The following is a 6,003-nucleotide window of genomic DNA, read 5'->3' on the forward strand; positions in this document are numbered from 1 at the left end:
GTTATCGCTAGGGGGTTGGAACCTATTCAGAACATTCACTTAGACTGGGACATGCTCACCACTTGATCACCAGGCGCCTAGCCGAATTATTAATTCATGATACACTTCATCCCCTTTTATTTTATTAAGTAGTGCTTGCCAACAAATATTTGTGGGACTAACTCATAGCCTTTTCATCACAAAATGTTTGTAAATACTATTATCTTCAATTCCATACAGTTATTGAGACCAAACTGACCAGTTCTAGCCAGAAAGTTGAAAAAAAGATTTTCACATTTTCGCGTGCACGATTTCCCACAATTACGCGTTGTCACGTCGCACGCGATCGTCAAAATTTTGGCTTGTTATTTTTCTGACACGTTGGACTTACCCTGACCAAAAAAAAAAAAGATATCCATTACAGTTCTTGTGAATTAAAAAAAAAAAAAAGGAGAAAAACGAACAAACGCACAGAGACCTTTTTGCATGTTGCGATTTCCAGCAATTTTATGTCGTCGCGTTGGCACAATGGCCAACATTTTCATTTGGTGTTTTTCTGACTCTCTCTGGATTTATCCCGACCTAATGCAAAGAAAACTAGGTCCATATCTTTTACCGTTTTCGTGAAAGAAACGAACAAACGCACAGAGAGACACACATATGCTCAGCTTGACCGTATTAAGATTATCATGGTTGCTTTTTCTTGCATGGAGTGGTTGGCCAATCCAGCAAAGTCCCCGACCATAAACCTGTAGTGTTATGAGGCAAGCTTCTGGCTGAGTGATTACCAACAACATAGGCACAACTTTATGGGCCTGCATTTGCAGACTCGTAAGTCAATATTGCCATAAACCCCGATACTGTGATCATGTCTAATTTATTCTTATTTCTTCGTACCTACAGACCACTTGAATATTTATTTATTTATTTAGGCTATTTATTTATCTATGTGTTTATTAATTTCAGGGAGACTATTTGAACTGTGGGGGATAGATACTTTGTAGCCTGTATGAACCCTTTAAAAATCATAATCATCTGGTAACAGCAAATAGCTTATATAATGAAATTGGCACTGTGAGAACAATAAACCCCAACCAGTGCTTGAAAGTACATCCTTACAGGCCGCATTCTGTTTGAGGGCCTTAACCCATCAGATCATCAGGCATCATGTAGTTGTATCGGTGCGGTTATAACCCACTGTAAGAAATGGTTTCCCGCATTACAGGAAAGTTTTTGGCATGTTTTTCGGCAAAGAGTAATCGGAAGGCAGCTCAACATTAACTGAGTAGATGGTGGGCGGCAAACTATTTTTTTCAGCTTTAAGGGGAGACCCTTTCGTAACGGAGGGATTATGGAGGCCATAACTTACCCCTCCGCTTCAAAAAGCCTCATAAAATCATATATATAACCCGTACATGTCGAGAGGCCTGTCTTAAGCTGAATAAAATTACACCGTGGTAGCCAGATCAAAACAATATGAGAAACTTATTTGTGGTTCATTTGCATAATATAATCAAATTAGCCTTGTATGATCACTGATTTCTTCAAAACGTTTAATGCAAAGTATCTGTTTTATATTTAATTCATGCTACCTACAGTATTGTCGGTTTATTTCAGCTAACTGTAGTGCTGAGGATAATAAAGACTGCATAATATAACCCCTCCAACTAGAATACTTCCTTCTGATATAAATAGAAAAAAAAAATTGCCATCTCAGTGAAGTGGTTCAGAAGCTCAAGATCACGCAGTTCATTTGCAGAAGTCAGTGAATGCAGCCATTTATATTTAATAACCCGTTCAGTCCAATGAAGCTTTTTTATGTTATCCTTATTGCCAGCAGACGATTTCATTAACATTTGGAGATACTTTTGACCTGGGGAGGTTACATATAGCCCTTCATTAATGCAATCGTCTGATAGTACTGTGGCAAAAATAGCATGCTTATGACGGTGCATTTTTTTTTTTTTTTTTTTTATGGCTACTTACAGACCATCTTGTTTGGTATAATAATATTCGGGCGTAGCGAAAGGAATTATGAAGGCTGTATCTCATCTCTCAGGTTTTAAGCTCTCTCCTCCAAGAATACATCTAACCCCAAAGATCGAAAAAATCTCTCGTAATCGCTCGTGAGTAAAATTATACGGCCATAGCAAAAAAAAAAGAAAAAAAAAAAAAAAATCCTACGGACTGAAGGAATTAAGGAGTTCAAGTTGACGAGGTTGATTTGCATAATTACGTCAATATAGTCATTTATGATCATTACATTATCCAGTTCAATATATCTTGGGCGCAGAGGCAGTTTAGTCAAGTAGGACCTGACGAAGCCGCGAAATTTAAGGATGTGAGGATGGTTGTGGTGGTGGTTGAAATGGTTATGGTGGCCAGGGAGTGTGATGTTAGAGGTTGCCATTGTGATAGTGCAGGTTACTGACGGAGTAGTTGTGGTGGTCGTAGTATAGATGGTTGTGGTGGTGGTACTAGTGGCTGTGGTAGTGGTAGTAGTGGCTGTGGTGGTATTGGTGGTGTTTCAGGTTCCGGTCGTGAAAGAAATAGTGTTGGGTAGGGGTGGAACATCATCAGTAATATGCTCATATTATTTTTCTTACCTATCATGCTACATACTATGGAGACTAGTTTACCAGGCAGCCACAGATAGTGCTGAGTGTAGTGCATGATCACTTGGATTGCTTACATTGCATGCTTTGATGGTAATCCCTGTATCTGTCTGATTCTTATCTCATTTTAATTGCGTTCAACCCTAACAGTGGCTTCTGAGAAAGTTGTGTCAGTCGTGGTTTCATGCATAAACTCCAATCTGTTCTAGTACAGTCAAGACTCCTTGAAAAAGGTTAATTGGTCTGCCGAATTACCACAATGAAGAACCCCACACTAACAAATAAACAAATAAATGCGAAGAAATGTTAATTGGTTCAGGGTTCACAAGTTTGCAGTCACTTTTTCGCCAAATACTTGCATAATAATTCCCCCAAAGACTGGAGGGACTGGATCAACAAAATTTACACCGATTCTGCAACTCTCGATCGTCAACCGGATGGCCCTTTGCTTTCATAATTATTTCTAACTTCGCAAGCAAGCATTGATACCAATGTATTCTGTCTCTGAATATGAGGTTCTCACAATAGGCCGTTCCCAACCATCAGTTTCTGGACCGTGATGTTCGCGTGCGGATGTTGTGACATACGATATTGGTTCGTCAACCACTTATGATATAAAGAAGAAAAGAGGAAAAGAATACTGAAATTTTATGCAGACAGTGATTCTAAGAAGCAAGCGAATATTAATAAAGCTATGAAGGATGGTAAGAGTACCAAGCATGATTGAGTGATGCTGGGATGGTTAGGGCAGCGTTGGAAGAAATGGACTTGCCAGGTAACTTGATGATGAACCAGGCTCAGTTGTTCCATAAAGAACTTAAATTAGAACATGAGTATGATTACACTGAAGGATAGTGGGTCAGAGATGTGTTGCCGAATTATTATACATGACCTCCATTGGTCCTTGTTGAATTAAAATATGTGACATCTGTGGCCTTGGCTAGTCTGGCAAAATGGTTCGTCAGGCAATGCTCTGGAACCAAGGTTGCTGGAAAATCGGTGTTGTACCTGTACTACCATGTGCACTTGAACCAAACTTTGTGGAAGTAATGACATTCAGGCCAGGGACTGACCTTTTTTTGAGAAAAAAGGTCAAAGGTGAAGGTCGCATAGCAAAGTCTACTTCATGTTTTTATCAGACTAACATCAAACTGTGTGGAAGTGTTCAGGGTTGGGCAAGGACAAATTGATGTAATTTTCAGAACAATCACTCAAAAGTCAAGGTAACAGGGAAAGGCTAAAATTTGGTTTTAACAGTTCTGACCAGATTTTAACCAAACTTGGTGGAAGTGTTAAGGTTTAGGCAAGAATAAAGTAATTTTATCTTGATAATAACAAACTGGAGTTCAATATCACAGGACAAATAATAATAATAATAATAATAATAATAATAATAATAATGATAATAATAATCGATCCATCCGTCCATCCATTATCTAGATAATAGTACGGTAGTAATATTACTTAACCCCTCCCCCCTTTCTTTATCTCTTCAAAGACGCAAGAAACTGCACGGAAATGCCCCGCTGCCTCTTTCACGTGCGCGTATTGTCACACTAATGGGAACAAGTATTACGGCCCAAAACACCCTTTCAGAACACGTCAATCGACATACTGAAAAACTGAAACTGGCCTACCTGAGACCCAAGTCCAAACGTCCTGCCAAGTTTCCTAAGAATCCTTTTTGCACTTTTAGCTGCACCACACACACACACACACACACATGATTATAGTATATTAGAATAGATTCTCTCTCTCTCTCTCTCTCTCTCTCTCACACACACACACACACACACACACACACACAAGCAGTAGACAATCCCAGAGCTCCCCACACCTACACACAACGCACCTTGATTCACACATATAATAATTTAATGCCCAGCCTGTGCCAATGAGAGAGGACCGAGTGGTAATCCCGCTATAATTAGCCAGGCTGCAGCGTCACCAGCACCAAACTGAACGGTCCCAGTGCAGAAACTTCGAGTACGCTGTGGCCATTTGACGACACTGAATCCTGGAGGGAAATAAGTTAAATTTTATGGTGGAATTTACGCTGTAGTGACGGAGAGTGTTTTCCAGGGATGAAGGGAAGCGATTTTTTTTTTTTTTTTTTTTTGGGTTAAAGGAAACGAATTTTTTCCCCCCGGAGTTGATGGGGTGAGGGATCTATGTGGTTGATGAGTTTTCTGCTGAGGCTGAAGGGGGAAAGGATTTTGGGGGGTTGATGGCGATTTATTTTTCAGGCTTTGAAAAGGAGGGATTTTTTTTTTCTTGGTTTTAGACGATAGGTTTTTCTGGAGCTGAAGGGGAGGGATTTTCGGGGTTAAAGGGGAAGGATTTTTCCGATTGTGAAAGGGAAGTTTTAGGGGTTGAAGGGGAGGGTTTCTTTCCGGGGTTGGAGGGGAGGGGTTTTTAAGGGGTTGAAGGGGAGTGTTTTTTCAGGGGCTGAAGGGGAGGGTCTTTTAGGGATTGAAGGGGAGGGGTTTTCTGGGGTTGAAGGAGATGGGTTTCTCCGGGGTTGAAGGGGAAGGGTTTCCTGGGGTTGACGGGGAAGTATTTTTCATGGGGTTGAGAGAGAAGGAGTCTCCTCATATGAGTAAAGTTGTCTGGTTTAAAATGAAATGTTTCAGACCGCACTCGCGTTTTGGGCTTAATCCCGTTCAGCTCGAGCAGTTTTTTTTCTTTCTTTTTTTTTTTTTTTGCCTCAACACGATTGTATTCAGTTTTTAAGTATCTTTTCGACCGGGAGAGGATTAAAATCTTTCATTAGTAGCAATCCTTGTTGAATAATTTCGTCTAAAATACCAAGAACAAAAAAAAACAAAAAAGAGGGGGGGGGGAGCCAGCAGGGGTTAAGGAGCTGAAGAAGAGGGGGTTTCCGTTAGCTGAATAAAATCGTTTGGTCGGAAACGAAGGAAATTGGCGGAATCATTTGTGCGGCTGGCTTTGTGGACATCAACCTCAACAGTTCAGTGACGTCGTACAGTTTTTTTTTTTTTTATTGTCATGCCAAGACGATTTCTTTGACTCATGAAAGACCCTTCGTACTGGAGGGTGTAAATAAAGGTAATATCTCTCTAGTCTATCCAGAGCCAATTATAAATGTCTGAGGAAGAAAGTTTTAATGATTATATAATTCACCTCTTGAATCCAGTGTTTGTCTTTTTAATCTTTTTCTTGTGACTTCCAAACGAATGAATTAAACTTAGCTAAACGAATAAATTAAATTAGCGAAGTTCTTTCTTACTGAGGGAGTCAACCAAGACTGTATTTCACTCTTCCATTTCAAAAACTCCCTCCACATCCATATACTCGTACAGTAGTCTGGAGGCAGCAAGAGTAAGTCAGTAAAAGGGTTCATGGCAGTAACTCTTGAGGGCTATATAATTCACCCTGATTTTTACCT

This window comes from Coenobita brevimanus, chromosome 110, assembly GCF_032717465.1.
Source record: "Coenobita brevimanus isolate Jiangsu-jjx chromosome 110, ASM3271746v2, whole genome shotgun sequence".
NCBI classification, from domain to species: Eukaryota; Metazoa; Arthropoda; class Malacostraca; order Decapoda; family Coenobitidae; genus Coenobita; species Coenobita brevimanus.